The following is a 10,596-nucleotide window of genomic DNA, read 5'->3' on the forward strand; positions in this document are numbered from 1 at the left end:
GTTGGTGTGTCCCTTCCTCTAGTAACTCTTTCCCAACTCCCCAGCATCAAGCTGTCATCATCACCAACTCCTCCCTACAGCCAGGCTGTTGCTATATCCTCACTCTTCCTCCGCAGCGCACCGACTCTGAAATCTGTTCCTTTCTTGGTCTCCACCCCCTCCATCAGCATCCCCCCTGTGTCCCCATCTCTTTCCTTGTCCCCGGTCTTATGATCTCGGCCTCTCTCTTTCTGTTTTTTTACCTTTTTGGCTCTGCGCTTTGCCCGTTACATTGCTCGCTTGTGTGTGGATCTTGTGTGGAGAGCCCTGCAAGTCTCTCCCACAGGTGCGTTTACGGCTCGCTGTCTCCATGCCCTCCACAAGTAACCGAACTGGGAACTTTCTTTAGAGACGAAGAATGCCTAACCCACTTCCATCCGGGCTGTGTACTCATAGGCCTGGCTCTGGGCCCAAGCTGGAGACATCACAGGGTTGTAAAGATCCCCAAGGCCTGCCGCTGTGCTGAGAACCTTGGGCCTTGGGAAGAATGGCGAGGCAGGGGAACCAGTGAAGCAGCCCTGCCTGTTACTAAAACAAGCACTGGGCCTGGCTCATTTGCATGTTGGGTCTCCTTTACATAAATCTGCATGTCAAGCCGGAGGCCCTGGAGCCAGGTAATGTAAAAGGATGCAGAATAAATTAATCAGCGTGCCCCGCTGCAGGTGTCAGCCAACCCTACTTTCCCAGCTAGTGGCCCTCAGGGAGGGGGTGGAGCCGGGCAGGGTGCTAGCTTGCTGCTGCGGGCGGGATGCAGCTGTGCTTCAAGCTGGGGTTGGCCCAAAGGGCAGCCTACTTACCTAGCCAGGCTCAGAGCAGTCCTGCAAGGATGGATGGACTGAGAGAAGGCTGGGGACCTGGTCTAGGAAAGGTTAAGGATCCTAGTAGCTCTCTGGGGTGCAGGAAGCACCAGGAGCTTCCCAAGGGTGCCCAGTTCTCAGCAAGATTGCTTCCCGGTGCCACAGCTGCCGGGGAGTGGCTGAATATCACTACTCCATCCAAGGATCTCTGGGAAGACAATCTGTCCATCTTCATCCCAGCCCTCAGTGAACACTCCTCTACCCCAGCCGCTTTGGGGTGCTCTCCAGTTCTTCCTCACCCAGCTTCCCTTGCATTCCGGAAAATGCAAGGGTGATACAGGTAGTGGGTGTCTCTACTTTAGGACTCCTTGGCTCCCCCGGGATTGGGAAATGGCTCTGGGAGACCCAAGACTACAGAAAGAGCCTTTCACATAGGAAGAGAATGGGGCTGGTCACTAGCACCAGAACTGAGACCTGGCCACAGCCTCCCGCCCTCTCCAGACTCTTCCATAGTTTGTTTAGAGGGGCTCCCCATGCATTTACCTGCAGTCAGCTATGGCTGCTCCATTCTCTGGGCAGAAGGCTGACAAGCATAACTGTGCTGCCAGGCCCTGAGATGAGCACCACCTCGGGGGCAGAGCAACCTTGGCTAAAACAGAAACTCTAGAATCCCAGCACACCTCTTCCTGGATCCTAGGCTAGCTAGCACTGCCAGCCATGTGACACCGGACCTCTCTGAGACTAGTTCGCTCACCTGCAAAACAGAGTTCTTTCTCATAGTGCTCCTAGGAGAGACACAGCTTGCCAGCACCCCACGGCACACCTAGTGCAGGTGGACGTCTCTTGCCATTTCAGTGCTCTCCAAACCAGGTCGGCCTGGGTCTGAGGAAGACGGTGTGTGTGTGTGTGTGTGTGTGTGTGTGTGTGTGTGTGTGTGTGTGACGGTCTCTCTCGAAACAGTGTCAGGCTACTCTCCTTGCTTTACACCTTACTGGCTCCAAAGGAAGCCTTGACAGGGCTTCCCTGGGCTTTCTGAGATCTGGTTCCTGCAGCACTGCCCAGAGCTGAGGGCTCCACTCACCTCCAGGTCCTGCACAGGCTGCTTCCTGATCTTAGCCGCTCTCTTCCCTCAGTGGTGCAGACATGGTTTCCAGGGCCTCTGCCTTTTTGTAAAGCCCGAGAGAGGCAGTCTTGAGGGCTTCCCATCTCAGGAGACGGGACCCCAGAGAACCTAGGGTGACCCTCCCCAGGTGACCCTCCCCAGGCCCCTGGAAAGGAGGCAGCTTCCTCCAGACTCTGCTACCACCACCAACTCACCTTTGCCACGGAGAATCCCACTTTCTTGGCATTAGTCACCTCTCTGGATGAGTGTGAATGAGCAGAGCGACTTGGGGGTACCAAGGAATGACTTTCAAACCACACAAAATGCCCCCTACCATGCGCGTATTTGGGGGCAAGGGCTGTCTCATAGCCCCCCTTCCCCCATCCCATTCTGCCGCCAATTTATTGGCTCACTCTCTTTTAAGAGGGCAGGACTTGAGCCTAGAGGAATGGAATCGAAGCAGGCGACCTCTGGAGAGCTGCATTTTGAAAGAAGAGTCTGGTGAAATTTGGTATCGGTCGCCACTGGCCCGTGGAGAACACACACACACACATTGTGGAGCCTGAAGACTTCAGTCCAAGGACCTCTTCCTAGCCAAACAAAGTCACTTCGCCTCTTTGAACCCTCTGTCTACGAAACAGCTCTTTCCTTCAGGCAAACACAGGCTTTGGGAGGTGAGGGATATGAAGTAACTCCTAGCCTGGTCAACATGTAAACGTGAAGACTTGGGGCTTTGCTTTTGCTGTTTTGAGACCAGGTCTCATGTAGCCCAGAATGGCCTTGAATGGCTGTATAGCTGAGAATTACTTTGAAGTTCTGCTCCTCCTGTACGTACAAGCAAATCTGGCTTTATGCGGTGTTAGGGGTGGAACCCAGAGTTTCAATGGTATTAGGCAATCATGCTACCAGCTGGTTTTTGTTCTTTTTTTTTTTTTTTTTTTTTTGGACACTAGGGTGTAAACCTGAGCCCCTCCTGCTTGCTAGGTAAGTGCTCTAACACCTTAACTATACCCCCCATTTTGCATTTTGAGACAGGGTCTCATTAAGTTGCCCAGATTGGCCTTCAATTTACTCTGCATCCCAGGAAGACCCTTTTGACCCTCCTGCCTCAGCCTCCTGAGTAGCAAGGATCACAGGATTGAGCATCCAAGCCAAGCTACAGGTTCTTAAGGAGGTGGGAGGAGTCCAGAAGTTCTTAATGAGGTGGGTGGAGTCCAGGAGTTCTTAATGAGGTGGGCGGAGTCCAGTGGATTCTTAAGCCCACCTCTGCCCTTTCTCCCATTCCGGGTTTAATCTGCTGTGGTCTGAAAGGTGCCAGGCTTACAAGTATTTGTTCCTTATGGCCCGACTTTCCTGAGTTCTATCAACGTGGCCGATAAGATAACATGCCTTACTGGCTGGCACTGGCACCTGGTCTTCTGTGTGGCGCGGGTCACCTTGTGCACCGCACTCTTTAATACCCAGAAGTCAATACATAGGTTCTCAGTTACCGGTGGGAGGGGCACGGCTGAGGGGCCTCTGAAATCAGTTCTTTTTGTTCGGACTGTGATGTCTAGAAGTGACCCAAGATTCCAGGTTAGCCCTATTCATGCCAGGTGGTGACTAGCCCTGCGCGCGCCCCGCAGAGAGCTGAACCAAAAGGTTTTGAAAAGACATGAAGTGACAGTCTCCTTTAATTATGCACAAAATCTCCAGATCTATTTCAGCCTTTGAAAAGTGAAACCCGGGAAGGCAGGTTCCCCAGCGGAGGGGAGAGGTCCGTGCCATGAAGTTCCCACCTCCGTTTCTCCTGTGTAATTTAATGAGTCGAGAAGGCTTATCAGGCAGGCTGCTCCGGCTCCAGACAAGCTGCACCCTCCAGTCAGCAAAGGTCACATTAGAAAGCTGGCTGGTCCCCCAGCCACCGGCAAGGTGAGCCGGGTCCAGGTGAGAAGTGAGGATCCTGTCGCCTTGCTCAGTCACCCCTCTTCCCTCGTTCAGATCAGACTGGCACGGAGTCCCCTGCACCCCCAGAACTGTCCCTGCCCTCCTGGCTTTGAGTCTGGGGCTCCAGTGGGAGGTGGGGGTGGGGCTCAATGCCTCCACCTCTGATGTCCTCAGACACTCAGACTGCTGCTGCTGCTGCTTCTCCCTGCCCCCCCCCCCTTCTGAGACCGTGTCTTCCAGGATGGACTTGACTGTACCATGTAACAGCTGAGAAAGACATTGAACTAACTTCTGGCTCTCCTGTACCTTACAGAAGAAAGCCTGCCTCCTGGACTAGCTATCTCCCCAGTGACCCCTGAAGCCTCTCCCCAGCCAGGGACCAACCCCAAAAGCCTGTTCAGGAAATCTGAGTCACAAACATCACTTTGGGAACGCTCCTTGGCTGAGGCGTTTGCCTTTCTCAGTATCCTCCATGCCTAGTGTCTGGAAGACATACTTGGTAGACAGACACAGTGGGTCATAATAAAATAGATTTCCCCAGTAGTCACAGGATTCTAGAACAAAAAGAAATTGCAAGGGTCAAGTAACCCAAATCCCTTTCAGATTAAAAGAAAAAAAAATGGTTTTCAAGACAGAGTCGTATTATGCAGCTCAGGCTGACCTCAGAAGCATGCCTTCTCTGTCTTGCCTTAGCTTCCTGAAGGCTGAAGTTACAGGCACAACCACCTTACCAACCCTAACATTTTAATTTTGGGGTGGTGGTGCAGAACAGGGGCTCGTGTAACAAGGCTGGCATTGAGCTCACTTTATAGCCAAAAGTGACCCTGGGTTTTTTCTTTTTCTTTTTTTTCAGCTGACCCTGGCTTGTTGTTGTTTTTTTTTTTTCAATCTTCCTTCCTTTGTCTTCCCAGTGCTAAGATCGAATATATATGTGCACTGCCACACATGATTTATCTAACCCTGAGCACCTGAATACTAGGCAAGCATTCTACCAGTCCCTACCCCTTTCCAAGATTTTAACAGCCACATTCTGTCCACTCTTTTATAGGTGGCTAGACCTGGGAGGGAGTTCAGGATGAGCCTTAATTGTATCAGTTGAAACAGCTATCCCCCACCGCCACCATTGAGGATATACACAGAATGTAAAGATTAGGGGACAGAACCCTCCGTCTTTGGGAGGGGTGGTCCATGGTAAGGGTGATGGAGAAACAGTGCTCTGGGACACAGCCCGTGCCCCAGATTCCCCTGCGGTCATCCCTCTCAACATCTGAGCCAGGTCCTGCTCCTGTCCAAGGGCAACTTTACATTGTATCTGTTAGGAGTAGGGGCCCCTGAGTCCGGACTGAATTCACACACCCTATGGGAGAGCGGACCACTCTGTTCTGTTCTGCCTTCTTTGTACCTCAGCCTCATCAGCTGTAGAAGAGACAAGGGCAGGCTGATGGGCAGGCTGATGACAGGTCGTGTAAGCCACCTGTCTGGCAGTTATCACCCTAGGCCATCGGTTCTCAATTTTCCTAATGTTGCGACCCTTTAATATAGTTCATACTGTGGTGACCCACCCACACACATAAAACTATTTTGTTGCTACTTTATAACTAATTTTGCTACTGTTGCGAATTGCAATGTAAGTATCTGATGTGGTGGATATCCGATAGGTGACCCCTGCAGGGGTCTCCACCCTTTGAGAACAGCTGCCCTAGACTCTAGGGTCTGGACCACAAAGTCAAGGGCTGCGCTTCACTTCCTGCTGGATCCCGAGGGTCTCGGACAACATTCTGTTTGTGCTTATTGTTACCTGACCCCAGGAGTTCTCCTTGCTCTGCCTCGATCACCTTTCCTGACTTTTTTTTGGTCGTGGCCAATTTTACCTAATTTCCCAATTGCATTCACCTGTGCTCCCCCTCCCCCCCACCCTGCACACTCAGCTGGCTGGGGCTGCTGGGCTTCCGCCTCTCCCACCTGCAGGGGGAGTGGAAGCACCACCCAGTCCACCCATCCCTGGCTCCACTGCCCATCCCCCTCCCACGGCTGTTCACAGTGCTGGTCCCTTTTCTATATTTTGAAATCCTGGCCATCCTCTCCTGACTTACTGCCTAATAAGTCAGAAGTGGTAATAAAAGAGAGAGAGAGAGAGAGAGAGAGAGAGAGAGAGAGAGAGAGAGAGAGAATCTACATTGCTTTTCCCTAAGAAGGTTGTCCAGTTATTTTTGTTTTGTCTGATTCAGAACTGTCTGATGTAATTCCCTTCTGCTCTGACAAATGGGACCCTCAGCAAAGAAGGAAACAGAGCCAAGGCAAGACGGGAAGGGGCCAGAGGCTTTCTGGAGAGTTATGAGGTTCCAGCACAAGCGAAGGCAGCTGAAGAGTTAGCTCTCTTCTGTGTTGGGGCCTTGCATTTCAGGAAGACAAAACACCTTCTGAGTGATTCTGGCAGGGCTGGCCCAAGGGCTTCTTCCCATCTGCCTCTGCTTCCTGGGGCAGCATACAGAAGGCAATGGCGCCTCCGTCCACCTGGGATTCATCACAGAAACAGGCCCTGCAGCATCTCAGATACCCACTCACCTTGGATTTTCTCAGCAATTGAGAATTTGCACCCACTTCAATTTTGTGAAAAATTAGTAGGATTTGGGAAAATATAAGATAAATAATTCAACTCTGCAAATTAAAGCGCAGACTGGGTGTAGTGGTGGGTAGCCTTCTGTAATCTCAGCGTGCAGGAGGACAAGGCAGGAGAATTGCACAAGTTTGAGATCAGCTTGGCCTATAAAGCATTTTTGTATATTGTTCTAATATTAATAAAAACTCAGGAGTCAGATGTTTGTTGTAATAAGGCTGCTTGGTCGTTCCGACCACTCAGCCCTGAAATAATCACACAGAAACGATATTATTTAAATCACTGCTTGGCCCATTAGCGCTAGCTTTTTTGCTAACTCTTCCATTTTGATTTAACCCATTTCTAGTAATCTGTGTATTGCCATGTGGCTGTGGCTTACTGGGTAAAGTTCCATCTGGCTCCGGCGGGGGCTACATGGCTTTTGTCTGACTCCACCCTTCTTTCTTCCAGCATTCAGTTTAAGTTTCCCCACCTACCTCTATTCTACCCTATCAGGCCAAGCCAGTTTTCTTTATTCATTAATGGTGATCACAGCATACAGAGGGAAATCCCATATCATCAGATATTGAGGAAAAACACTGATAGATGCAAAGGACGGCAACGGCGCTATCAGCTGACCCTCTCTCCACACTTCCCAGACTGAAAGGGCTGCGAATCTGTCTAAATTCCTCCCTATATCTTCCTGTGCTCCCCACCCTCAAATCTGGATTCTCCAAAATCTCTATGACTCATTCTGGTCAATTCCGGCCAGCCAATTGCTGACTCCACCTCCTGGTTCAAGGTAATCTATTTTTTGTTTCGTTTTGTTTTGTTTTGGAGACAGAGTTTCTTTGTAGCTTTGTAATCTGTCCTGGAAATCACTTGGTAGACCAGGCTGGCCTCGAACTCACAGAAATCCATCCACCTGCTTCTGCCTCCCGAGTACTGGGATTAAAGGCGTGTACCACCACCACCGGGCTCTCAAGGTAATCTTTATGTGCAGCTTTTGAGTGTCAGTGCAAACAAATATCTGGCAACATTCTGTGTAGCAAGTTTTATGCCCACCAGAACAGAAAAACAAGATTCTGTCTCAAAAAGGTAGAAGAAAAATAGTTAACATGAGCCCACAGGTCCAGGCCTGAATGGATCAGATGATGCCAAATAATAAATTGCTGAAGAAAAGGAAACACTAGCTGGGTGCAGCAACTCACACCGGTAAGCCCACACTTGGGAGGTAGAGACATGGGGTCTTGAGTAGTTCAAGGTCATTCTCAGCTACATGGTGGGTTGAAGCCTGGATTGCATGAGACCCTGTATCAAATGAATAAATGCACAGACAAAACAGAACCTAATAATTAGAAAAAGAACTACAGCCTTTGCCATTCAGCTAAGGCCTGCCTCAGGTTAGACTTCTGCCACCTTCATGGAAACTACAAAATAGAATTCTCAGTGGCGAAGGTCTGCTTGCTTTCACATCTGTGGTGGTTTGAATGAGAATGGCCACTCACAGGCTCACATATTTGAATGCTTAGTCACCAGGGAGTGACAGTTAGGGTTAGAAGGATTAGTAGGTGTGGCCTTATTGGAGGAAGTATATCACTGGGGCTGGGCTTTGAGGTCTCAAAGCCCAAGTGAGTGTTTCTGTTTTTCTCTCTCTGTCTCTGTCTCTGTCTCTGTCTATGGACCAGGATGTAACCCTTGGCTGCTACTCCAGTGCCATTAGATGTTTCCAGCCTCAATGAAATGCTTTCCTTTATAAGAACTGCCTTGGTCATAGTGTCTCTCCACAGCACTAGAACAGTGACCAAGACAATGTCTTCGTAATGACAGTCAAACAGGGTACAAGTGAGCAGGACTGTTAGATCTATTTGTACAGTGCTTTTACACTGTATTATTTGGAGGGGAGTGGGTGCATGTGTCATGGCATACATGTGGAGGTCAGAGGTTAACTTCAGGAGTCAGGCTCTCTCCTTTACGTCTATGTAGATTCTGAGGATGGAACTCCAGTCATAGGCTTGTGGGACATGTACCTTTATCTGCTGATGTCATCTTTTTATTTTTAATTTTTATTTATTTATTTATTTTTTTTTTGAGACAGTATAGCTTTGGAGCCTGTCTTGGAACTCAATCTGTAGACTAGGCTGGTCTTGAACTCAGAGATCCACCCGCCTCTGCCTCCCAGTGCTGGGATTAAAGGTTTGCGCCACCACCCCTGGTCAGCTTTTTTTTTTTCTCGACATTTTTATGTATACAGTGTTCTGTTTGCATGTATGCCTGCAGGCCAGAAGAGAGCACCAGACCTCATTATAGAAGGCTGTGAGCCACCATGTAGTTGCTGGGAATCAAACTCAGGACCCCTGGAAGATCAACCTGTACTCTTCTTAACCTCTAAGCCATCTCTCCAGTCCCCACTGACATCATCTTCCTGGGTTTAGGTATGTGTTTTAAGGTTGGTATCCTGTTTGTATGAGTGCAGGTCTTTCCGCCAGTTCTCTGAAGTCCAGCAGGTGGCAAGAGTGTCTCTGACCATGACCACGGTTGTGGCAATAGTGTTTCCATCATGGCCTTTTTGTGGCAAGTGTCTCTAACCACGACCACTGGCCTTTTGTGGCTACAGTGTCTCTATCATGGCCATAGGTCTTTTGTGGGAAGAGAGGTCTTATGTTCAGTCTGGAAGACAAAGAGGCAGATCTTGGTGGTGACAGGCATGAGGTACTCTCTGAGACATACGGACTTCAAGACTAGGGTGTGAAGCTAGGGAGCCCCAGAGCTGGGGCCATCTCCACAGACAGAGCCCACCCAGTACAGCTCGAGGGAGCTGGTGTTTGACAGTTAGGACCCATGACTCCCTGGCACCAGGGCTTCAGACATAGGCTATGACTTTGTCCCAGGCCCTCTACCGCCTCTTTACCCAATGTGGTGTCTGCTTTCAGCTTGTTTCACAACTGTCTTAGAAATCTAAGAATGACCCCGCCCCCTGGGCACCAAAATCACCTCAGTTCCTGCAGCTGAATCCCACTCAGAGATTGGGGTACCCCGGCCGGCATCAGAACTTGTTGCCTGGGTACTGGGACAGAGACAAGAATGGCTGCCAGCTGGCACAGGAGAGGAGGAGGAGAGTATGGACCGACCTTAGATAAAACTACACTCTGTGAGCTGCCGCGGTGACTGCGTGACTGAGACACCAAACTGGAACTGATTTACTGGCCCTGTGAGGTAAAGGAAGACCACCAGCTGTGAGCCTCGGTGACCCCGGTCCGCTTGGTTCTTTTGACTTTCAGATGCCTGTGACCTCTGAGGAGCGAGAGCAGGGGAGGTGGCGCGAGAAGAAAAAGCATTCTCAAGTCCCCAGGAGCGCACGCTGCCCGCCCGAAGTAGCCCTGGCGTGGCTCTCCTCCTCAGCCTTGGCTCCCAGGAACCTTTTTTCTTGCTTCTGGGAGGCTCCAGGCTCCATGATTAGCCGGCCATGCTCCTGCCTGGGGTCCTGATACCTCATCACAATGGGCACTGCTGCTTTTTCGTGACATTCTCTGTTCCCTCCTGGGTCATTGTCACTGGGGCGGCACCGAAAACAATGGACTCTGGTGACCCCGAACACTATCAATATTTGCCTTCCTGCCTCGTCATGGGCCGCAGGTACTGACGCACAGGTGACGCTATGTGGGTCTTCACCTGGCTTCCCAGCCACTTGCATCCCGGAAAGCCTAGCCCTCCCTGCTCTTATCAATCCCAGCAGAAAGTTCCCTTGGGAGTCCATTTATCTTTACCCATCTTTCTGTACAAACCCGACTGCGGAACATTCTGATAAGCTACAAGGGCACACAGATGGCACAGTCATCCAACTTCAGGGGCTAGGGGCTGGAGTGTAGCTCCAGGCAAGTTACCATCCCTAGCATGGCAAAATAAATGAAGATTTTGGACGATAAAAACTTTTTGTAGAACTGGGCAGTGGTGGCACACGCCTTTAATTCGGCACTTGGGAGGCAGAGGAAGGCGGGTCTCTGTGAGTTCGAGGCTAGCCTGGTCTACAGATTGAGTTTTAGGACAGCCAGGGCTACATAGAGAAATCCTGTCTCAAAAAATAAATAACATATGTAGAAAACCCTTAGGTAGGGTCACAGAGCAAGGTTTCAAAC

The sequence above is a fragment of the Alexandromys fortis genome, unplaced genomic scaffold (assembly GCF_014885135.2).
Source record: "Alexandromys fortis isolate MF-2015 unplaced genomic scaffold, M_Fortis_MF-2015_v1.1 scaffold_56, whole genome shotgun sequence".
Lineage (NCBI taxonomy): Eukaryota > Metazoa > Chordata > Mammalia > Rodentia > Cricetidae > Alexandromys > Alexandromys fortis.